At 35.1% G+C, this 25791-nt stretch overlaps 1 protein-coding gene and 1 pseudogene across 47 annotated transcripts in view; both read right to left on the bottom strand.

Annotated features, from left to right (window-relative positions):
• PTPRD (protein tyrosine phosphatase receptor type D) overlaps positions 1-25791 on the bottom strand; it is a 2173792-nt gene that overhangs the window by 1677178 nt on the left and 470823 nt on the right. The window lies entirely within an intron of this gene.
• LOC112921984 (tubulin polyglutamylase complex subunit 2 pseudogene) lies at positions 4801-5620 on the bottom strand (annotated as a pseudogene).

Raw genomic sequence — 25791 nt, 5'->3', positions numbered from 1 at the left:
CTTTGAAATTCAGAGGGACTGATTGAGAAATTCCCCCTGTGAAAGTGGAGTACATAGGAGACCCTGTTTGACTCATGAGTGAGAGGAACCTAAAGAAGGAAAGTAAGTGTTAGCAGCCTACAAATGAAGTAAAAGTGGATTTCCTACTAGATTGGCTGAGAGTAAAGAACAGAGATGTGAAAAACATTATGAGAAGAAGTAGAAGAAAAAAGGCTCCCTCTCAGTGGATAAAATGCAAAAAAGGCACCTAAATATATAGAAATAAATTGCAGTATGACAGTCCTTTCCTCTAGCTGGTGTAGTATCATCCCAGGATCCACTGTCTGGCATAAGAAGCATACTTACTATCTCAACTTTCCTCCTCTCCTAGATGCTTCTGAACAAGGCACAACCTGAAAAACCCGTAAGGAATATCCCTAGACATAGAGAGCCATACTTGATATTGACACCCAAGGCTTTAACCATAGAAAAATCAGCTTCCATCACATATCTCTTCTTGTCTTTACATCATATCATATAGCTAGCTTCTTACTATAGATGCTTTGCACAGCTGCTACTACTTTCTCCTATATGGCATATTTTAAGGTTGAGAGCAACCACAGGAAAATAAAAGCTTATCTTATATTGGAAAACTTATTGTGCAATGGAAAAATGACCTCAAGTGCACTCAGTAAAAGTTATATAAAATCATAAATCCTAGCCACAGCTGCAGTGTATTAGAGACTACACATTACATCCGTAAATAATTGCAAATCCATTCTGGGTATGATTTTAGGTGCTATAGGAGACAGTTTTGGAAACATATTTAAAGAAGCACTGCCGATTCCCTAACTGCAAGAAAGGCAGGTCACATATCACATAACCAGCCATACACCTGCTACATTTCATAGATGTGCTAAAAAGAAGCACCTTTATAATTTGCATCTCAATGTTAATTATATTATATTTAATATATTATATTTAATATACGATCTATTAAATTTATATGCATTCTGTTGAATAAATACAAGTACATATAATATTTTAGAGTTATTTTAAATTAGTTGTTTCCTGTAGCTTAATTGCATGACAAGTTTGCTTTTTTATGTCTTATAAAATCTTCACTCAGACTTTGTCTCATTTTTACAATACTCATTATTTTCTGAAACTCATACTGGATCAAGCTATTTCATCTAAAATTTGCCAGAGATCCATCAATATATTCTGCTGCCTGGGGTATTAAATTTGATGAAACATTCCTCGTGAGTAGAAAACAAAAACAATTGTAAACAAAGATCAGAAATAGAAACCTTCAGATTACTGTTGGAAGCATGTCAGTATTAAAAGAACACTAAGTTTATTTAATAAATGATCCTTTGAACTAATCTCAATATTATAACACCCATTAAATCAGATACACAAAACAGGTCATAAGAGCTACCCTTACTTGATGGTTTAGTATCATAATTATTTATACTAAAAATGTTAATAAAATACTAATAAAATCCATAACTTAGGTACTTTTCTTTAAAGTAGGCTCCATGGCCAGTTTGGAGCCTGATGCAGGGCTTAAACTTACAACTCTGATAGAGATCTGAACTGAGATTAAGAGTCTGATGCTTAAGCAACAGAGCCACAAGTTACCCCAAATTATATATAATTTTATCCTCAAGATTTCAGCTGTTCTCATAGATATTTTCTGTAAGATATACAGATGGTATTAATGGTAGAAGTATCCATCAATAGCTACCACTTCACTTTGACAAATGTCCCAGTTACTCCATAAGCATTTCAAAATGAGTATAAAGGAAAAATTTCTATTTTGTTTTAAAAAAAAGTTTTCAAAATTATACCTACAAAGTATCAGAGAGAAAATATAATACTTACATTCTAGTCAAATTCTTGTAAAGAATTCATAAAGTCATCATTTTTTCCTGTAATTTACTCCAAACATTTCATATGCTTTTTAACAATAATTACAATTCATTTCTTCATGCATTCCTTCAATAGTCTCTCTTTTTCTTCTTCTTTTTTTTCTTTAATAGGCTCCATGGCCAGCATGGAGCCCAACGTGGGGCTTGAACTCATGACCCTGAGAGCAAGACCTGACCTGAGATCAAGATTAGGTGCTTAACCAACTGAGCTACCCAGATGCTCCCTTCAACAGTCTCTTTAAACACCTACTTTGCATCAGATGTCGAGAAGAATAAGAGTAGGACCTGACTTTTTGAACCCAAGTAAAAGAACATTAGAAGAGTAAAACGTTTACACTCCACTTTAAATGCTACTGCCTGGAAATGGTGCACATTATCACCTCCACTCACATCTTATTGGCCAAAACAAGTCTCATAGCCATAAATAGCTACAAGGGGGTGAGAGCTCAGAAGAAAAAGGAATCGTGGTTCATTGTATAGTCTTAAGAAAAAAAAAAGAGTACTTTTTTTGTAACCTTCTCTGTCTTCTCTTAACTTTATTTGTGCACATTATTCCATAACATTAAATATAATTGTACATTGTTTCCAATATATTTTTTAATTTGAATTTATGAGTAGAACACAAATGTTCTAACAAGAATTTTCCTCTACTACTACTTCATACAGAAAATTAGGTTGGTTCCTATTTTTTAATAACATAATACAAAGCTCTAAGTTCTCCTTGAAGTGAAATTTTGATGTCAAGGATAATCCATACTTATTTTTATTTTTTTAAAGGTTTAATTTTTTTAAGTAATCTCTAAACCTAACAGGGGGCTGGAACTCATAACCCTGAGATTGAGTTGCATGCTCTACTGACAGCCAGACAGGCACCCCAAAGATAATCCAAATTTAATTTTTTTCATTAAGACTGTTTGGTTTGCTTCCAGAAAGTTACCAATTTAATAATTTATTGACCAATGATGTCTGTTGTCTACCTAATATAAATGAGAAGCCAATCTATTAGGTTAGAAGTTGTGGATCATAGGTAGAATATGGCATTCTCACTGATTAGTGCATGGAGTGAGAACTATAGTAACACAAAGAAAAGAATCATTCATTGAGCTGTGAATGTCATTCAGAATGTTTAAAAAAAAACAATGAATTTTATCTCAGCCTAACATAATAGGTGGAGTTTCAATAGGCATTTGGAATATGAGAGTATAATTCAAATGAGAAAAATAGCATCATCAAAAGGATGGTGGTAAGAAAGTTTAAGGTATATCTAGAAAAGTACTAGGCCATTTGGAGTAAAATGAATTTTTTTCTTTTTTAATATTTTTAAAAATTTTTTATTATTAGGTAATTTCTACACCAAATATGGGGCTTAAACTTAAAACCCCATGATCAAGAGTCACATGCTGGACCAACTGAGCCAGCTAGAAGCCCCTATTTTTTTTTTTTTTTTTTTGGTTATACATAGTGAAAAATAAGCAGGACGAGGAGCTTTAGGCCAGAATATAGAGGAATTTGAATGTCAGCTATTAGATATTAAATGAATATTCAACAGAAACTTAAGACAATGACATGCAGAAAGAGAAAGGAGAATGGAAACTACAGCAAAGACTTGCAGTTGATCTCATGGGGACAGAATTTCAGTATTGAGGTTGACCAAGAAGGAAGAATTTCAAGAGCCATTGTGAGAGATAAGCTCTCAACTGACTCAATGTAGAGGTAAGGAAGAAATCAAAGATGATGCCAAAGGATGGAGCGTGAGCAATCAGAAAATATTCTGAAAATTAACTAAAATATATATTAGAGAAATGTGGCTTTTAGTGAAAAATATAAAAGTTTGCCTTTAAAACTTTAAGATTACTAAAAAAAATTAAAAAAATAAAACTTTAAGATTAACGGGATAATGAAACTAAAATAGACTTGGCACAAGGGGAATGGAAAAGGAAATACTGGTACATATTCTGGATGTGATACCTAATTTGTATAAATGGATGATTCTCTCTAAGAAAAAAGGGAAAAAAAGTATAATACTGTAACAAAGGAAGTTTGATAAAGGTCCACAATTGAGGAATGTGAAAAAAAGAGAAGGCAACAAAAGTGAGAAACTGACAAACCAGAGTGTGAAATATATGTCATAAAGATTCTTCTGCGTGAGTAGACAACCGTTTTGTTTTTGTTTTTATTTTTTATTATTTTTTTTTAAATTTTTTTTGGAAACAACAAACTTTATAGGAAACTTAAAAAGGACCAGAGTGAGAATTAAGAAAAATAAACATATGCAATTGTATCTTCAAGAATTTTCATGGAACATTATGACGCATTAAATTATCTACATTCTCTAACAAAAATGAACTGATCTGAGAAAAAGCAGCATGAAAATATTCTACTGCAGTGTTGCCCAAAAGAACTTTCTGTGATGATGGAAATGTTCCATAATCTCTGTGCTGTCAAATACAGAATTTACTAGCCCCATGAATACTCACAATAGGGCTAATGCAACTGAGGAACTGAATTTTTAATATAGTTTAAATAGCCACATGTGGCTAGTGATTACCAATTGAACAGCACAGTTCTAATGCCTCATGGGTCAAAATCAGTGGTTTCTTCGAGGGATTTCTCTAATGAGCTGAAGGGTGTAGAGGGTTGGGGGTGGAAAGAGAGGAAAGCTCTTAACAGCTCTATTTAACTGCTTAAACAAGTTCTGAAACTCTCTACAGCTTTCAGAGGCAGGGGATGAGGAAAGGACTCTGGAAGACCTGAGTATGCCCTTGAACTCCTGGCCAATGCCAATGGAAGTAAAAGGCCTAGGATTTGGCTCGCTCAGACAGAAAGAGGTCTATGGTGCCACTCACAGAATCTGAGGCTTGGGCCACCTGTGTGTGGAAATCTTGGCTGTGAGGCTGTCAGGGAGGTGAAGTGCTCATTTCCGGACAGGGTTGCCAGAGCTAGAAGAGGATTTAGAAGTGGAGGGAGGACCTGAGGGCCCTTTCTGGCCACCTGGAGGCTGGACAGGCCCTTTCTTTTTGGGGATTAATGTCTTGTTCTTGCTCTTGAATACTCTGCTGGGATCCAGCTTGTTCACGAAGGAGTTGGTCTCTTCTGCAAGCAGGTTTGTGTTGTAGGTGATGGGTTTATACATGTTGAACCATTGCTTGGCTTGGGGGCTAATGCCATAGCTGGTGAAGGCACACTGCCACTGTGGCAGGCCCAGGTGCGTGATGAGCAGGCGATAGTAAGCGGTAAATGTATCTGTGAGAAAATGTCAGTATAATGCTCTGTCCAGGAACCAGATCTCAGTGTCTTGCGCTAATGCTGGTTTCCCTGTTTTGTAGAGAAGACAAACCTTCCCATTCCCATTGCAAGGATCCAGCTCAAATATCACACTGCGAGAATCAAAGTGAGGCTTCTCTGGCTGGTTCTCACTGGCTTCAAGTGTATCATCCTCCAGGTCTGCCAGAGTTTGTGCATTAGGGAGTGAGTACACAGAAGACTGGTTGAGTTGAGTCAGTTTTGAGATGCTGTTAATTGCCATGCTGCCCAATGGAATGGTGTGCTCATCCAGCTTCACACTCCATGTCATGTGGAAGCCACTGGTCATCAGGTAAAAATTCTTCACATCCTCAGGTAGCATGCAGTTATTTTTTTGTTCCCATGAAGAAACCATATGATGTTCAGCAGGTGGTTTTTCTATGATAGTGACCTCTGTCACACCTGGGTAAAATTAGAGGATGTGGGTGATCCCCAGGGTCAGCTTCTCCAGGTGCGGCTTGCTGCAGCCCGGGGGCGGCGTCTCCTCCTTGGCTCGCGGCCCGCGTGGCGAGTGCGGGTGCGGGGACCCGGCGGGAGAGCCGGGCAGGCGGGCTGGACGGCGCTACGCTGCCCCAGAGGCTCGGACATCAAGTCTGGTTTTTATTTTTACATGGGCCACTCCTTGTTGTTATCATACATATGTTAGAAGGAGTACAACTTGCCATTACAATGACCGAGATGTATCAATTAACTCTATTAAATTTGGGCAAGTTTATGTTCCTTTCTTAACTGATGTCCTCATCCATTCAACAAGAATGATTACACAAACTTTATTTGTTTGAGGATACATACAATAATGTATGTAATAGTACCTGGCATCATTCATAGTAAAATAAATCTTCAATAAACATAAGTTGAATACAGATTCATGTATTTTTAACCAGTTTGACCATACAGTATCTGGGAGATGACATATATGTGTTCAGGAAACATTTGTTTCAGGACTGGGAAAAGATAGACTTTGGAACTGGAAAGTAAACTGCAATATGATTAAACTCATTTTCCATCCTGGATTAATCCAAAAGGCATTTCCTCAATTCGCTAAAAGTATTTTCAACCTCCTTAGTTCATCCTACTCACAAAGGTTACTCTTTATATCTGGCACTATTAATAATTTCTTTGGTAAGAATAGTCATTGGTCTGATCACCAATGACTATTCTTAGCTATGGATGGTTCTTCTAACCCTGTGGTGAATCGTAGGATTATACGTTTTGGCTCCCTTGTGATTGAGAAAGTATATACGATTAGTTCATGACAGTGCATTATAGAAAAAGTGACATTTGTGAATATTCCGTCAGTCTAGCTCTTTGGGTGAAACCAACCTGACATGGACATATACCATGAGCAAGAAATAAACCTTGTTGTATAAACCAATAAGAGTTTGGATTTTTTGAAAATGCAACATAACTTAGTCAATCTTGATTAGTATATTCAACTTATTTGTGGGAAAGTTCCTTCCAGATTTGCTAATTTTAAAATCTCAGCACCTCCAGTACCACTAGGATTATCATAACATTTGCATTTTTATGATTTAAAGATGAGCTAAGACACTACAGTAGACTGATGTATCAGAAACTAACTACTATAAAATATGTAAATAAAGGGAGACCATAAATATATTGTCATATTTTTTATAAGTAGGCTCCATGCCCAGTGTGGAGCCTAACATGGGTCTCAAACATAACAACCCTGAGATCAAAACTGAAGCCAAGATCAAGTGTTGGATGACCAACCAACTGAGCTATCTCAAGGCCCCTGTTACTATATTCATTAAGGAAATTAGCAAGTCTGTTCCTTTAAGAAATTAGAGGGGGTTAAAAAGAGGTTTTCTATAAGCAACTTCTTTCTATTATTGCATTTTGATTTCTAGACTATGGAAAGTTCTTACTAAGATAAAACTGTTGTGTTCTCATTGGATTGGAGAAAGAGGGCTGGTGAGAAGACTGATGCTTTTGTTTTATAATTAAGGGTACAGTTGGTGTTAAATTGGCTAGCTAATAGATATTTTGGAGGAAAAATTAAATTTCCTAATGAAATTTGTCGGTTTTTTTTTTTTATGTAACTGGTAAAAAAAGTCATATGTTTTACTTTAAGTACCAAATCCTATTGCATTCAATAATCTATGAGGTATCTACTATTCTAAACGAATGTCTTCTGAAGAATTCTTGACCAAGATTTAAAAACATAAACCAGAGCAAAACAAATAATCTATTTTTACTTAAGGAACTTCAGTTCAGTTTTTTCTACTGAAGTACTGACGACCTATTACTATGATCATCATCCTTGATCCGCGTTCCATTTAAGTGGATGTGTTCACTGCTGTTCTTGGTACCTGATGAAGGGCTGAATGATGGGGTGCCTGATAGTATTTCCATGGCAAATGCTACTAGTGGTTGATAAAGCCAGGCCTCTAGGGGCCAATTTTCTAAAGCTCATGGGGAAAAATAGGAGCTAGAAAATGAACTACCTGGTTATATATATTTTTTTCATTGTTTCAAGGAGACTATTTTCAAGAATGATTGTGACAGGAATAAAAAGACAAGGACAAGCAGCCCCAAACTGTCAAAATTCCAGCATTTTTGCAGCTGCTTTCCTGATATATGTCAATGACTTATGCCAAAGAGGGGGGGAAAGAAAGGAAGAAAAGTTTCTTTTCTCAAAGATGACGTCAATATATCTGAAGCACTGGCTAAGGATTAGTGTAGATGGTATTATTGACAATTTGTCTTTAAGGACAGATTAAGTATCCCCATTAAAGGGTGAGAACATCCTGTCACAAACCTACAAAGTACTTACCAACCTAATGTTGGAAGGAGGATATACAACTCTTTCACCTATAATATTAAGTCTAATTATTAAGTACCTCCTCTGTTCTAGGCTCTGTGCTATAGCTGCACCAAATTTGAAATTTTATTTCTCAAAATCACCCTGTGAAATTATTATTATTGCCATTCTGTAGGATGAGAAAAATATCTCAGAGAAGTTCAGTCCTTTGTTCAAAATTGCATGACAGTGAAGTAGTATCACAGTCCTTTCTAATATAATGCAGTTGCTCTCCCTCTATCCATCAAACAAACAAATAACACTAACAACTGGTAGAGTAAATCCAAGACAAAGAAAAGAATTTTAAAAGCAAGTGAGAGGAGAAAGTTAAAAAAAAAAACACACACATGAGGAAGATTGCCTGCTTGAGATTTTTTTTTAAAGGAGATAGGAGAGATAAGTAATTTTGTTTCAATTTGCCATGTTAATCAAGGTGAATTAGAGACTATATCTTGCCAAAAGGAAGGCTATGAATGGGTTATTGTCCAGTTCAGTCAGGAAAAGATTGGCAATAATTGAGGTGGAAAAATAGCTTAATATGGAGATAATCCCTGGCTAATTTAAAGAAAAAGGTGGTTAGAAAGTATCAATTACCTCCTCTTTTCAAATGTTAAGTAGATTTTTATTATGAAACATAATTATTTAATGTCTCACATAGTTGACTTTTAAGACAGCCAAAGCCTAACCAGAATCTTAGTGAAATCTTTTAAACAGACGTTCAGGAATGAGACTGCTATGGATTTTGTTTTTGACATCTGGGGATTTTCAATTTGGGCATAACGTGTCATTCTGGCTTCAACACATGGGAAAGTTCTGGATTCTGGTGCCATTTAATTTCCATTTGGCCCCACACACACTCCTTCAGTTCCTGTATCTCCTTTACCTTATATGCAAAATGAAGAGGACCTATGTTTTAAGGATTTTGTGAGGGTGAAATGAGATAATAAATGCCATGGCATTTTGTGCAAATGAAAATGGTGATTATAATCTGTGCACTTCCATTTTGGTTCCTTATACCAGTAGAAGGTTCAACTTTATTACTCTAGCTATTATACATTTTAGTGTTTTTTTCTTAGTTTTTGTCCTCCTTAATTAGTCCTTTCTCAACGGTAAGTTGCCAATTGAATGAGTAGCAGTTTGATAGTTTCTACCTTTCATTCTAAATTAATTGTACTAGAAAGATCAATTCATTCTGCTGATGAATTGATTCTAGGTTTTAGAATCAAAAAGACCTGTAGTTAAATCTCTGCCTCTGCAAATTCCTAGCTCTGTGATCATGGACCAGTCATTTAGGCCCTCTGAGTTCATTTCTTCATTTATAAAATGGGAGGATGAGAGTTCAGAAAGATCATGAATGTATAGGCAATGGTATACTCTGATTAGTGAAGTATATTTTTCTTTATCTCTCTCAGTTTTGTATTTCAGCTCTAAATCCAGAAGATAGGCTCTCTCCTACGTAATTTTGATATACAGGCCTGATTCATTATAGTGGTTTAAGGAAATTGAGTAAATAACAAGACAGATGGGGTCATGAGCACACAGGTACTCCTGAAGGGGAAGAATATCCCAGATTTCTCCTTTTGTCATAGTGCCACTGGTGTTTATGAAATTGACAGCCACTTCCCTCTTCAGAATGACCAGCTGTGAGGGCTTAGCTTGCTTCATGTAGCCAGAAGCAGAATAGCCAGGATAACAAATCACAGCTGAGTTCCCAGGTTGATCTGGAGCATGTACTTGGCATAGCAGACTAAATTCATATTATCTTATGCATGGAGTTAATACGAGCCTCATTAGTGACAGTTATTGTATGATTACCTTGCCAAAAACAATGGACATATTATTTTTATAGATTTATTCAATGATATCTGCTCAACCAACAATTATTTAACACTTTTGTGTTAAGCCCTATACTTGACACTGGGGACTTAAAAAAAAAAAAAAGAAAAAAAAGAGTAAATCAAGGTCACTGCTTTCCAGGAACATGAAATTTAGAAAGAAAGATAAATAGATGCACCATTGACTATTTTACAACCATGACAAATCCTAGAGCCTAACAGGGTATGATTAACCCTACCCACGTTATGGAGGAGGCAGACTTCTCAGATAAAGTTAATTTTCTTGGATCCAAATTGTAAAAGTCACAGTAAGGGAACAGGGAAGCTAAAATTAAACAAAATGCGAATGGGCTGGGTTTCAATATTCTCATGAGTTGGAAGATGATTCAGTTACTAGGAAGAACCAGAAAAATGATTTTCAAATACTTCTTCCCTTGTCTCTTCCTGGATTCCCAAGGATAGCCCAGTGTGGATGCCCCATAAAATTATTCCCCACCACTGTGTGACCAGGATAGAGCAGTTCTCTGGTATCTTAGAGCTAGTCTCCTTCTAAGCCACATGGCTTATTTTAAAAGCTGGAAAGAAGGTGTGAGGGGTGTTTGCCAAAAGTGGCAATTGATCTGCCCAAACACTGGGAGGGCTGACTCTGCCCTTGCCAATAGTCATTTGGAGTTGACTCTTTCTGTGACACTCTCAAAGTTCTTTAGTCTCAACTCCCACTCTTCAAGCAATCTGCAGAAAGTAAAGTCTTCAACAGTGCCTCAATATTAGAAATGCAATTCCCTAAAATATGTTTGCACATAAATGTCAGTACCATAGCTGTACACCAATACTTCTTTCTAAGACCTTGGAGGTCTAACTGGGATGAGTGCTACTGGTACAGAAAGCAGAATTAAATCAGATGGAAATGGTCATACCACATTAAAAGTCCTTACTTAAATTGAACCCTTGGAAACATATTTTTGCAGATGAATCGATCCATCTACTCTTGGCAAAAGATCAGAAGTTGAATTTCTAATGGATTCCTTTGTGCCTTAGCTGCCTGAATGATTGGAAATAAAGATGCACTTGGGAGTTCAGCTTTGGGGAGGCTGTATGACACAGTGGTTAAGATCTCAGACTTGGGGTTGGGTTCCCTATTTTCCAAAGCCAGTGCCAGCCCTTATTGTGCCCTTGGGCTATTTACTTAAAAACCCTGGTCCTGAATTTCTTCATCTGTAGAATCAGGACTACAATAATATGAATATCACTTCAGTGATTGGATGAATTAATACATGGAAAACTCATAAAGCCTGATCTGTTGTAAGCATTCAAAAAGGTTAGCTATTATATTAACGGCTTTAATTTATTGCCATACTCCTCTTTCCTAAAATGTTTTGTCTTGACCTGTACTGCATTCTCCATATATCTCAAATTCTTTCTGAAATATGTAGAATATGTAACTCTTCTGGAGAAAGCTCCAGCTACAGAGACCATGACACCTGGGTTGGGAATCAGGATCCCTTACTCTGTGTGGCCTTAGCAAAAATACATAATCTGTCAGTTAAACTATCTCTAAAATATCTTTGCAGTGCTTTGATGTAAATAAAATCATTTATATCAAGTGCTGCTCAATACTTGACAATTCTTTCCACTGCCTCTTTGCATACCTCAGTATTTGAAGGTTTCTTTTTTCTTTTTTTTTCTTTTTTTTTTTTTTTTTAGTCACAAGGTGGAGATGGTAACACCCACCTGGCCCAAAATAGAGCTAGAACAGCTGCAGTTGAAATTGGGGTGCAGGCTAGCAGGTGGCCTTGAGAAGTTCTTTCATGTCCAAAACTTTAACCACAGACTCTTGCCTACATAGGAGGGGAGGAGGAAGAGAGGAAAATGAATTTAGAGCATTGGGTTCTAAATTCCAAAACCTAATTTTACTCTCATGAAAGAGATATGGCAAAGAGACAATGCGGTGTTTAGAGAAGCACAAACAAAAAGTCAAGGGCCCAAGTGTAAAGGGGTTTTGTAGGGAGGCTACATATTAGTAATATCAGGTAAATAGGAATTATTTTTAGGGTTTTTCATCAAAATTCATTCATTCTTCACAACAACTCTATGGAGTATATGGGATTATTGTCCTCATTTTACAAATGAGGAAACAGAATTTAAGTACCTTTGGCACATGTAGGCCACTTGTATCCATGTGTTCATCATCCCCACATTATGCTGCCTCTGCACAGATACAGATAATTTGTTCCAACTGTTTGTTTATCAATAACTCAAATACCAATCCCAAACTCCCAACAACCAACAGGTATATACACCAGAGACTTTTTATTAAAGATAATAGAAATGATGTTTTATAAATTTATCCAATGACAATGATCACCTAGGGTGCTTTCTGAACATAAAAATTCCAGACACCTTCTCAGACATAAATAATCTCCAGAGAGAAATCTGGGAACAGCTGTAGTTGACAATGGCTCCTGATGATTATTAATATTATAAAACAGTTTGGGAAATACCAAATGGGATGAAGAATGAAAAAGTCTTAAGGCAGTACTTCTCACACACTAATATGCAGACAAATAAACTGAAGATCATGCATGCTAAGCTTCAGCCTTGGGCCTATGTTTCTGCATTTCTAACAAGCTTCTGGTTATGCTAGTACTGCTGGTGGACAGACCACATTTTGTGAAGCAAGCATTAGGCAATGACTCAGCAGTCCGGGCTCTAGACTGTTAGCCATAACCTTGGCCTTTTAATAAACAAAATAATCACTTCGGTTGTTGGTACAAAATGCAAAATCCTCTCTTTAGATTCCAATTTGACAGGGTATGGGCACTTTTCAAAAATATACTCCTTTTTTAACAAGAATCTCATGTGATTTGATTCTGATGCAGATAGTCCTAAATCCCACTCTCCACTGATAAACACTGCAAATGCGGCAGAAATCAAAGCACTCTAAAGGTGGAAAGAACAGCAGTGTGCCATTATAGAAGTCATTCAATCCCTTGGTTTTATCACCCATAACCTGGAGAGAATAATATGTGCCTTTATAGAGTTGTTAGGATAAAATGAGATAAGACATGAAAGCAAAGAACAGCTGAGCCACCCTATTCAAGGGGTCAACGGAAATAGGATATGGATCCAGTAAAGAACCACTTTCGGCCAAAGTGGCAGAAAAGCTTTCCTATATTTTCTTGATTCTTAGGCTATAAAGGCAATTCACAAAATCACTACATTTACTCTATCCACTTACTAGCTAGGCAGGGCCGATCCCCTGTCTGTTATTATAAAATGACAGTCTCTCCATCTCTCTGTATATATGCATTTCATACGTCCAAGTGAATATTTATCATCTAAAAAATATTTATCATCTATCTACCTATAGAGGTAAATATATTTGTGTTTGTACACATATGCACGTATATGTTTGAATATGTAAAATATATCTGTAAATATGAAATATACATGTATGGATATATAGTTAAATTTTATAGATTCCTTGAGATTCTAAAGACACATGTAATGTAGCTAACCTTTAAAACAATGCTAATGTAGCTCCTACAATATGACATTTTAACAACACCTTTTTAATAATGCATGTTCTTAAATGTTAAGCTGATTCATATGTTATATTCCCAACTTTTAAATCTCAAATTCTACTTAGAATATCAATAGAATATGGAAAAATACAAAATTTTATTACAGAATTTTCTAAGGAATTATAGTGGTCTGCTATTGTGTCTTAACCTTGCTTGAAAGTTTATTACTTTTTATAAAGAGAGAGGATCTTTAGCTTCTTTCTCAGAACATGCTTTATTGGATTATCAAAAAAAGAAAAAAAGGAAAAGAAAAGAAAAGAGGAAGGAAGAAAGGAAGAAAGAAAGAGACAAACAAACCTTCAAAGTACTGTCTTTTATAGCCTATGGCAAGGACAAAGCTTAGGCTGATACCTATTTCAGAAGCAGCAAAAATATGTCAATTATAAAGAAAGCTACAAAAAAAAAAATAAAGAAAGCTACATACTATATTCCATTTGGTGTATCCAGATGATTTAAAATGGGGATTGGGCACAAACAAACAATGCAAGTATGAAAATCACAATCAATTGAATATACTTTCCATATATTTAATGCCATACCTTTAACACAGAGTTGATTTACGAACTTGCATGGGTGTCATGTATATTTATTGAATTGTCATAATGTAAAGTATAAGAGGTAGTGCATTTTAATACATTTTGAAAGAGTGAAACATTTTAATGAAGTCTATAAAATTATGCTGCTTATAGGTAATCAAGTGACTAAAACGACTTTTGGACTATTAGTTACATGATGATATTTCCAAAACAGTTCCCTTTGTTCCTTCACGATTTGGCCACGACATTGAAAATAGATGCAAAACTTTCTTTGTTTTAAGGTCCAGAATTACATTCACTTTCAACTTTGATGTGTTTCAAGACCTACATGAGAGTGAGGCATTTAAAATTAAATGATATTTGTTAAAATTTTATGAGCTTTTTCTTTTCAACCTAAGGAGAGAGATTCAGAGTAAATTTGTGTAGGTGTATTTCCTTTTGAAAAGGAAGCTATTTTAGGCTTGGGTTATAGCTGAAATAATGTAACACAAATAAGGTTATTGGCGATATTTAAGTTGGGTTACTTTTTCTATCTAGGTTTCTTTTAAACATAGGAGTACAAATGGATATCATAAATTGGGAAATAAAATGTGTGTGTGTGTGTGTGTGTGTGTCTCCCAAACAAAGATCTATATCTGTATCATCTATCTCCCCCCAAAAATGCTCCTGGGGAAAAATAACATCTAAAAGGGAGTACAGTCTCACTTTCTCCATATTTGTACCTATAACTGTATCAGACTTAACATGAAAAAATAAATATAGATTAAAATGTAATTTCTTTTTCTCTTCACTACATCTTGTGATACACAGATAATTAGCATTTCTGCTTCTATTCTTGATTTTATTACAACATATATACAAGCCATTGATTATTAATTTGGATAGAATTCAGAGAGTAATTTCATCGATTATGAATATAAACAACAAGCCAAGGTAGTCTTAACAGTATTCTCATTTTGGTCAACAAAACAACTTACAGATGTTTTCATATCACTTTTAATTTGCCACAGATATCTTGAAATATCAACCACATCCATCACTGTTTCAAAATTACAGTATTTAGTATACACACTGCTAGATTTTTAATGAATCACATATTTTACTCTATCACAAATTTATGATATGGTTTACTTTGTATTATCTATACATTTAGTGTTATTAACATTAAAACATTTTTCTAATAGTGCACATTGGAAATGGACTTCAAATAAAAATTATTCCAATTAGAAACATCTAAAATGAATCCATGGCACAAAAATGATCAAAAACAGTTGTCTTGAGCATGAGTCAGGTCATGTCACTGCTCTCTAGAAAACTCTCCAATGGCTTTGCATCTCACTGAGTGAAGTTCTTGTGGTCCCTTGATTTCTATTGCCATTAGCTCTGGCCTTGTCAGTTTTTTTTTTTTTTTCTCAAGTATATAAAAAATACCTCCAACTGAGAACTTTTCCATTGATTGTTTCCTCTAACTAGATTTACTTTCCGTTAGATATAATCATGTTATACTTACTTACCTCCTTCTAAACTTCGTTCAAATGTCACCTCATTCAAGTCTGTGCTAATTTTTTAAAATTTATAATCACATCCCTTCATACGATCCTATTTTCCTTACTCTGCTAATGACAGTACGTAATTTACTATTTATTTTCTATCTACCCTCCCCTATATAAACTTCATTGAACCAGGAATTTGTGAGTATGTGTGTATGTGCATGTTTTCTGTTTTGTTTGCCACAGTATCATAATGTATTTGAAGGTGCTCAATAAAAACTTATGAAATGAAATAACAATATGTAAAAAGAAATGATACTTTAAATAAGACTGGGAAACAGAGTAATTGCCTCCACAAGAGTAGATTAGCCCATTTTTATATTTGCTAAATGTAGAACCAGAGAAATTAGACAGAAAGTTGATGCTACATCTTTATCATACTGGTTAACTAAGTGTGTTTATGGAAGATACACTAGTTTCCAGGAGCTACTGCAACAAATACCACAAATCTAGTTGCTAAAACAACAGTCTATTCTTTCACAGTTCTAGAGGCTAGAAGTCCCAAATGGAGATGTTGGCAGGGCTACAGTCCCTCTGAAGGCTCCAGGGGAGAATTATTCCTTGTCTCTTCCAGCATCTAGTGGTTCCTGGAGTTCCTTGGTTGGTAACAGGAGAACTCCAGTCTGCCACCCTGTTCACATGGCCTTCTCACCTGTGTGATTGAGTCTTCCTTTTCTTTCTCTTACAACGACATCACTCATATGGTATCTGTCTTTCTCTGACTGACATATTCACTTAGCATACAATTTCACTCATATGTGGAATTTAAGAAACAAAACAAATGAACATGGTGGGTAAAAGAGGGGTAAACCAAGAAACAGACTCTTAACTATAGAGAATTGATGGTTATCAGAGGGGAGGAAATGGGTGGAGGATGGGGGAAATAGGTGATGAGGTTTAAGGAGGGCACTTGTGATGAGCCTTGGATACTATATGGAAGTGTTGAATCAATAAATTCTACACTTGAAACTAATATTACACAGTATATTAACTAACTAGGTTTTAAATAAAAACTTTAAAAAAAAAAAGAAACACCAGGTCATTGGATTTAGGGCCCACTCTGAATCCAGGATGAATTCATTAGGGATCTTCAATTTAATTATGTCTGAAAAGACCTTATTTCCAAATGAGGTCACACTCACAAGTACTAAGGATTTGGACTTGGACAAAACTTTTTGAAAGACACAATTCACTATAATAATGATGGACAATAAATGATCGAGAAATTTCTACCTAAACAAACTAGATCTTTTCATTTACCATGTTCTCAGAAGACATTTATGCCTTCTTAATATTTTTTCTAGAATTTCATGCCTCATTCTGGAAGATCTTCTAATTAATTTTGAAGGGAAGAAAAGGGGTTTATTATTACTAAAAGTTCTTTTAAAAATTTAAATGGGAGAAATAGTAGCCTGTGAAGTAGAACTCTAAAATAGTTTAAGTGACTAAATGTAAATTGATTTTTAGCATCTAAGCTCAAAGTAAACTAACTACAGACTGAGAACTCTAATTTGATACTTTTCCCACTAGGAAAAAAGTGATAAGAAATATCTGATAAATGAATGCCTCTTTCTTTCCATAGGGGCCATAGGTCAATTGTGGCTAGTATGATGGAGATCAGACTGTAACACAGGTCACCTACCTGTGAGATTCATGATTAGGGAAGAAATAAATTAGAGGCTAAGTGCTGAATGACTAGAAGAAACTGGTAACATTTATTGACTACCTTCTACTTGCCAAAAGAAATAATATGTGCTTCATATACTGGATTTAGATCCATAAGAGTAACTACTTCCAAGGGTTGTTTTTTTGTGTTAAATGTGTACCTAATATGATTGACCATCACTATTACCAAAAATGATACATATAAATTTCTAACTTTTGATTCAAAATGTCACATGTGCAAGAAGAAAAAGAGAGAGAGATGGTAGGAAAAAAGACTTGAAAACGTTACTTGGCTATAATAAGCTCAAAAGGAGCTAAATATGTATTAAAATTAATAAATGTTTTCTTGCCTTGAATTCCTGGAAATATATGCCTTGGTCAATGGTGGTTCAGCACTACATTTTAGTTCAGATCACAAGGAGGATTTGGCATTAGGTTCTAGGCACAGTACTTTGAGGGTAACCTTTACAAAGTATAGGATAACCACATAGGTAAAGAATCTGGGAAATATGTATTATTAAAAACAGATAAAGGAAGAAGGAATATTTAACTTGAAAGAGATACTCAGAATAGAAACAGCATTTTTATTCAAAAATTTGAACTATGGTCAGGTGGGAAGTTGTAAAATGACATAAAACCAAACCAAATAGACAAGCAAACTAGAAAATGAAAGTGACAACAGACAAGATTAGAGCGCCTTATAAAAACAGCTGCTAAATATGGGAACTATTAAACAGTGAAATGGACTGCCTGGTCAGACACTGAATTTCCATAATAGCAATCACTACTGTTCATTGAAGTGCTTGGTACCAAGCTAACTGCATGTCTCCACTATCGCAATCAATCTCAACAACAATCCTATGAGGCAGACATTATTGTCTCCATTTCTTGGAAGAGGAAATATAAGTGATTTGTCCATGGTTGAACAAGTAGAGATTCTAAACTTATTATTTCAGCCATATTTACAGTCTTGGCCTTCTATGATACACTAGATTGAGTACATCTGTTATGAGTCTTTTAAAAAAGATGCTGTGCATCCAGGTGTAGTATATATGACTTCTAAGGTTAATACATGAATAGTCCTGGTAGTAAGAATAGCTAAAATGTACTGAGTATGTAAAAGGATAAATTTTAGAAGAGAGTATAATCATATAATCATAATTCTCATACAGACATAAAATGAACATGTGCCAAATATTTTATTTAACTCATCAATTAATGAGGGAACCAGTAAGATATTACAACTGGTTTTAAGGATAATTAAAACTTAGACACACACAAACACACTAAGTAACAAAAAAAAAATCTTTTTTACAAATAATTCAAAATTATGTATATTCCACAGGGAAGGAGGAAAGTCAGTCATATTTTGTTAGAACAAAATCTATTTTCATGTATATGGAAAATAATCATGCACATTGTTACCAGTTATCTACAATGTACAGAGTGGTAAAATAGCTCCAAGATAATGAGAGGTGCAGAGACCCACAAGAATCAGACAATCTAAGAGGACATGCTCAGAAAACACCAGTTTTCCATTGAATGCACCCAGGTAGTCCCATTTCAAAGTATTTCACAATGTTTTGTTCAAGTGTTCATTATCACGATTGTACAAGTCACATAGATTGAAGTAGCAAAGAAGTGACAGAAGTGTAAGTCTGCTTAGCATGAAAGACAATGACACTGCAAGAAATCACATAGGCTCCCTAGGGATATGTGTATGTTGCATAGGAAAGCAAGAGGAAACTGATAATTAGTGAATATCTACCACATTCAGTGCTAAGCATTTTACACTTTATAACAATAAAAACAAATAATTATTAAGTGTTTTCAATATGGCAGGCTTTGTACTAATTGATTTATGTGCACTAATATGTATAATTTTCCTACTGGTCATAATAACAACAGTATCAGAAAAAAAAGCAATAATAGTGCCTCAGTTTAGTTGAATGGTTATGAAAGCCAAGTACTTATCCTAAGTACTTCCTTTATTTATTTATTTATTTATTTATTTATTTATTTATTTATTTAATGAGAGAGAGAGAGAGTCAGAGGAAGAAAGAGAATCTTCAGCAGGCTCCACACCCAGCATGGAGCCTGACATGGGGCTCAATCTCACAACCCTGAGATCATGGCCTGAGCCAAAAGAGTTGGACACTTACCCAACTGAGTCACTCAGGCACCCCAGTATTAACTGTTACTAAATTAAAAAACGGAACTATGATTTATATTATCCCCACTTTATTGATGAAGAAATTGAGGAATAAGGAGGTTGGTAAATTAGCCAAAATCACACAGCTAACAATATTACAATGTAGGTCTATGAATACAACGCTTGTGGTTAAAATTATTATACTACTAAACTGTCATGGGTTACATGTCAATGCATTCTGAAGTGTACCTATTAGAATACAAAATTGTTTCTTTATGATATTCCTAGACATCATAAAGACAAATATTAAGCATGCTGGGTTTTCAAAAATATTCTTATAGTTTTTTTATTTTTTAAAGATTTTATTTATTTATTCATTAGAGGCAGAGACATAGGCAGAGGGAGAAGTAGGTTCCTGTGGGGAGCCTGACTAAGAACTCGATCCCAAGATCTTGGGATCACGATCTGAGCCAAAGGTAGACGCTCAAACACTGAGCCACCCAGGTGCCCCAGTTCCTGTAGTTTTAAATAACCCTCAATGTTTATATGTATTTCACAAATAGTTTGCTTAAAAATATACTGAAATAGAATCCATAACCAAATTTGAAATTTCTTCTTTAAGAAATTTATTCAAAGAGCCAATGATTAAACTCTAAGTGGACAGTTTTCTCTGGATCACTTATTTTAAAGAGAGTTTTCAGACCAAATATTCAACCTGACTCTCTCTCCTGCCACTTCCCTCTTGGCCTCTTCCAAAGTAAGTTCCTACAGGTTCTAAGAGAAAAGAAAAAAAATGAATAGATCTCAGAGATAGAAGATAGAGGCAAACTACATTATCAGCAGTATACATTTATTCGCATTTGATAAAATATATTGGTTATATTTTATTGCTATGTAGGGTTGTAGAATTGTGCTATGATTTGTAGCAAAATAGATCATTTTAATAGGTCAATATATTTTAAAAGATGCCTTTCATATTTGCAATATTCTTGATTAATTTCATTATTTTTTTAGCTTGCCCAGTAGTATATATAAAGATTTTGATTATCAATGGTAATTCAAGCCAGCTCCCACCTTAATGATTAAATATGTCAAATTCATAGAGACTGTGTTTCAAATTACCTATGTTTAGCCATGTAATTGGAAGGAAGTAGTGGTGTGGATAATCCTAAATACTGAATGATTCTAAAATCATTTAGAGTTGGCTTTGGGATATTATCAATTTGGAAGCAGATTTATTTTCTAATTGTACTTTGCTCAGGCTAAACTTAAAATAGGCAAATATTATTCAATAAGAAGGTGGCACAGCCCAAAGTGCTGTGGTTGGTCAGGGCATTCTGGACTGGATTGTTGATTGTAGTGCTAACAACAACAACAAATAACAGTAACATAACATCAACAACAAAACGGGCTTAAGGAAGAATCTTAGAGACAATTCATATATACCCATTTTGTGATATCAGTTAGAGTTAGCTCTAAGTTTATCATTAATTCTTCTCATTACTCGATTATAGTACTTTTGGACCATATTAAGTGAGCCAATCAAAATAATATATCTAATAAAATTATTTCATTTCAAATAAATCTAGTAATTATCAGATATCAAAGTGTGACCAAGGAAAGTATGGATTTATTTAAGTTTGGCTGAGGACAAAGGGATGCTTGAGAAAGCCTGGAAGGTTATGAAGAACAACCAAAAGTATCCTTTTGGTGGGTATCATGCTCACATGGAAAGTATGTTTGTTTAATGAACATCAGAGTATCAATTAAGACCTGGCTAACAAAGTGGACCCTTTGGGTTGAATTAGATTCTGGTGAGGATCTACAGTTCTCTAGATCATCCTTACCATTTCTGAATCCAAACCATAGCTACAGTTTGCAAGTAGAGAGTGAGATAGTCAGGTGTTTTCCCTATGCAAACAGGTCAGAGAAATAGCCTTAGGCTTCACTCACCACACTCAAGACCTAAATCACACTGACACTCCCCCATCACCCACCTACCCATCATCTGGCAGATGGCTGTCCTCAGGGACTATAGAGCAGTTGACAAGTGGAACTTGGGGAAGAGAATTTTTCTTACCGGAAGCAGCCTGCAAACAGCAGCTTATGGTATCAGACCAGCTCACTCAGTAACAAATATGCTTGCTACAGGTAGACATTTGCTGATGTGGTTGTCCTTGTATTACCTGAGTCCTAGGAGCAGAACCAAATGCACATACCTTGTCTAGGCAAAGTGTAGAAAAAGCTGGACATTTAAGACAACAGCAGAGGCATATCCTATAGGACATTACTGAGAAAAGTAGAAGTTCCCTAGATCAAAGAGATGCTGAGAAAGCATACACAGTAAATTGAAGCTCTGCAAGTGCTCCTTCCTGTACTTTAAATTTGTCCTGTGGGTATGTCCACTTTTAGACTAAATAGACTCAAATTATAAAATTTACCTATTGATTAACGGGTAGTGTGCTGATGTGTGTTTGTGAGGTAAAGTATTTCAAAGTTTCTAGTGTCATATTTGTTCTTTTGTGTTTTGCCCTGCAATCATCTCTATTAAGTCTCAAATGCTAAGAAAAGATAGCATTTTATTTTATTGGCCTTTCCTTTTGATACAGGAAAACCCGTGAAGTGTTGTCTTGGAAGCTGACCCTATATGGAGTCTCCAAAACTTCACTCCCAATTATTCTCTGTGACTTCCATCCCTGTCACTCATGCACTATCTTGTTATATGGCCACTGTCAAAAGCGACTTTTGAATTTTTTTTTTATTATTTATTTATGATAGTCATACAGAGAGAGAGAGAGAGAGGCAGAGACACAGGCAGAGGGAGAAGCAGGCCCCATGCACCAGGAGCCCGATGTGGGATTCGATCCCGGGTCTCCAGGATCGCGCCCTGGGCCAAAGGCAGGCGCCAAACCGCTGCGCCACCCAGGGATCCCCCCAAAAGCGACTTTTGAAAAAGAATCTACCACCAACTCATTTTTAAGAAGACGAGGACAAAACGAGGGCAGATCAAGAAAAGGACATCATTATTCAAGAGAACAGGATGGAGAAAAATGACTGCATGTCACTGTAAATTGGAATAGTGAATGTGTTATCCTTCAAAAACTGATATTTATGGTATTAGTTTCTGCATTATTGCCTGTGTTGTGTTTTAATTACAGTATTGTTTAAATAGTTGGGTAAACTTGCTGGAAAATAGCCTAATGTATATATGATGTTGCATCTGTAGCAACAAGGCCATACCAGGTACCTAGTGAAAGCTTGTGGATTTGAATGATATCCAAGTTACTAGAAAATGCATCTTCTTAATAACTTGCCAGCCAACATTGGTGTGGAGTTATCTAATTTCAAAGGTTAGGTGGAGGGACACCTGGGTGGCTCAGTGATTGAGTGTCTGCCTTTGGCTCAGGTCAGGATCCTGGGGTCCTGGGATTGAGTCTTGCATCAGGCTTCCTGTGGGGAGCCTGCTTCTCCCTCTGCCTATGCCTCTGCCTCTCTCTCTGTGTCTCTCATGAATAAATAAATAATCTTAAAAAATCTCTTTAAATGTGAGGTGGAAATCCTAGGATGAAGATCTGTGTTATGTAACTAGCGTAAATTCAGATATACCCAGCCTGCTTTTGGAGGGCTGATCAAACTTACTTGAAACTATTTACTTGTTTGAAGAACCAGGAGACTCTTTTTGATGGAAGAGAGAGTTGAATTGTAAAACTTGGTCAAGAAACAAGAATTGATTGCTAAAAGGAAGAGTTTAATTTGAAGACCACCCTTGGGTAGGCTTCTTGTTCAACCTCTGTAACTTGTTCTTTTAGTCTTAAAGTGGGGGAACTGTAAAAAACTATCAAAGTAAATAAAACAGAACCAGAGCACAGAATTCAGCCATGATTTGTTGTATCCTTTGTTATACTTAAACATAATTTTTAATATAATGCATAATACAAGTTAGGAGAAGTTACTCTTTTAAGGCATACTTCTATAATAAAAATAGTACATATATTTTTAGTAAAAAGAATTATTTTATTATATAATTTCACCAAAACATTAATATTGTGTGCTACCAAATATTGTTTCTGAAAGCAAAGTACACTACATAGCTAAACATAGCAGATTTTGGAAGAATGCAGTATTGTACACCATGCACACATTCACCTCATATTTTTTTCCTTTGGCACAAACTGGCCACATATACTAAATTGGTGCTTCTTGTGCGGTTTTCTGAAATTTTGGACATTTATTCATTGATTCTTTAATTTTGAGGTCTTAGTCCTTCCTAAGAATTCTTTTTTTTTTTTTTAAATCAAACTATGTACATCCTAAAAAAAACAAAAACAAAAACAAAAAACCACGTACATCCTTCCTTTGCTTTTTAGAAAAGCTATTTTTTACACACTATAATTTTGGTTTACTAGGATCTTTGCGTGACTTTTAAAGTATGGTACTATTTTTGCTAAAATTACTACTGTTTTTGTTAATATTGTAATATGAAAGTTTTTTTGAGTGCTTGCTCTTAACCATATTTTTCTTTTTTTTTTTTTTTTAATTTACTTATGATAGGCACACAGTGAGAGAGAGAGGCAGGGATACAGGCAGAGGGAGAAGCAGGCTCCATGCACCGGGAGCCCAACGTGGGATTCGATCCTGGGTCTCCAGGATCAGGCCCTGGACCAAAGGCAGGTGCCAAACCGCTGCACCACCCAGGGATCCCCTTAACCATATTTTTCAATAAATCTTGCTATTTGAACACTTTTTTTCAGAGCACAACATTTTTCTGGAATTTATGTTTGGCGTGATAGCACAAATAAATATATTTGTGGGAATATTAAGAAAAAGAGGAACAATCTAAAGGAGAGAAAAGAAAAGACATATCAAAGCAGCAGCCAAGTAAACATTGCAGAGAGTGAAAGTGATTGTGTATTAAGTTATCTTCAGTACTGTATTTAGGGTCCCATTTGATGCATATACTGAAGATTTTCCAAGGCAGAATTGATTTGAAGATTACTAGGGTTCCTGAGGTTCCATAAGTGGAATCTGACAAAGGTAATATAATCAATTACCTTTGTTAGGACAAAGGTAACAGTGTTAGGACACTGTTATAATATTGCCATATTCCTTAGCTATTCTCTTAATGAACATTATTGCCATATATATGTATATATATGATGTATATATATATATAGTACTATAAGTACTATATAGTACATCATATATATCATATCCATATATATGTATATATCATATGCCATACATATGGTGTACATATACTATATATGTCATATATATATATATATAGATCATTATAATCACTGTGTCATTAAAATCATTGTGAGGAGAAATTTGTGTGATCAAAAGAAAACAAGTTAATTATTTCTTAATCCCTAGCAAAACTATCAGTTAGCAATATGAAAATCTGATGTGGGTAAAGATACAATATAAATATGGATACTGATATAAAAATAGATGTTAGCATGAAAATTATTGAAACTTATGATAAAGTACTCTGAGTAAAAACAATAAAAACGCACAAATAATGTTACTATAATTGCAATTGGTAAGTTATGCTATCACTTTTGTACCTATAAAACATAATTTGTGACGACTGAATTTTTAAATTAGGTTTTTATAATAATAAAGAGAAGTCATATTTTCTTTAGCCTTAGGTATGAATTCAAAAGTGGGGTCCATATATCAATCTGATAATCCAATAATTAAACTGGGAAGCAAAAGGAAAGTATATATTCATGGTATTGTAAAGGTTTAGGAAAATTGAATGCAATTCCTGACCTATTTCTCTATTTGTCTTACCAAGATATGTTATTCACATATTCTGTCTGTTACAATTTGACATTAATATTTGATATCCCCTATCTTCAGATTCATTCTTAATTTTTTATACCTTACAGTCTTTCCCTCATTTTCACAGGTTGATCATTGACAAATTTCATTCCTTAAGTGATATAGCATATATCATATATATATATATATATATGCTACATATATAGCAAAATATGTAGTTTAGCTCTCCTCATTACTTCAAACTTTACAATCAATTTATTACCAATTTTGGTAGATGGTTGAATTCATAAATATGGTCATAACCCAATAATTAATTCTTGCTCTCCTGCTTTTCTCATTTTATATTTCACATGCCATTTAGCTTTCATGAGTAATACCGGATTCCTTTATAGATGATGTTCGGGAAAGAGTTAGCATGGCAGTCCAGGGCTTTAGGAGGATCTGCTGACAGAGATGGGTATGGCTGGCATCTAGGAACTTGGCTTTTAAACTGACCCTCTATCAGTGACTGATAAGGTTGTTTTATTATACCAGCCAAATTAGACTGTACAAACAATGTGATTGATGGTGAACATCTGTTTTCTTTCTGGGGTTCTAGAATTTTGATAGTTGTGGGTAGGTCGAGATTGCCTATGTAAT

The sequence above is a fragment of the Vulpes vulpes genome, chromosome 12 (assembly GCF_048418805.1).
Source record: "Vulpes vulpes isolate BD-2025 chromosome 12, VulVul3, whole genome shotgun sequence".
In the NCBI taxonomy this organism is placed as follows: domain Eukaryota; kingdom Metazoa; phylum Chordata; class Mammalia; order Carnivora; family Canidae; genus Vulpes; species Vulpes vulpes.
This window is presented reverse-complemented; position numbering and strand designations above follow the sequence as displayed.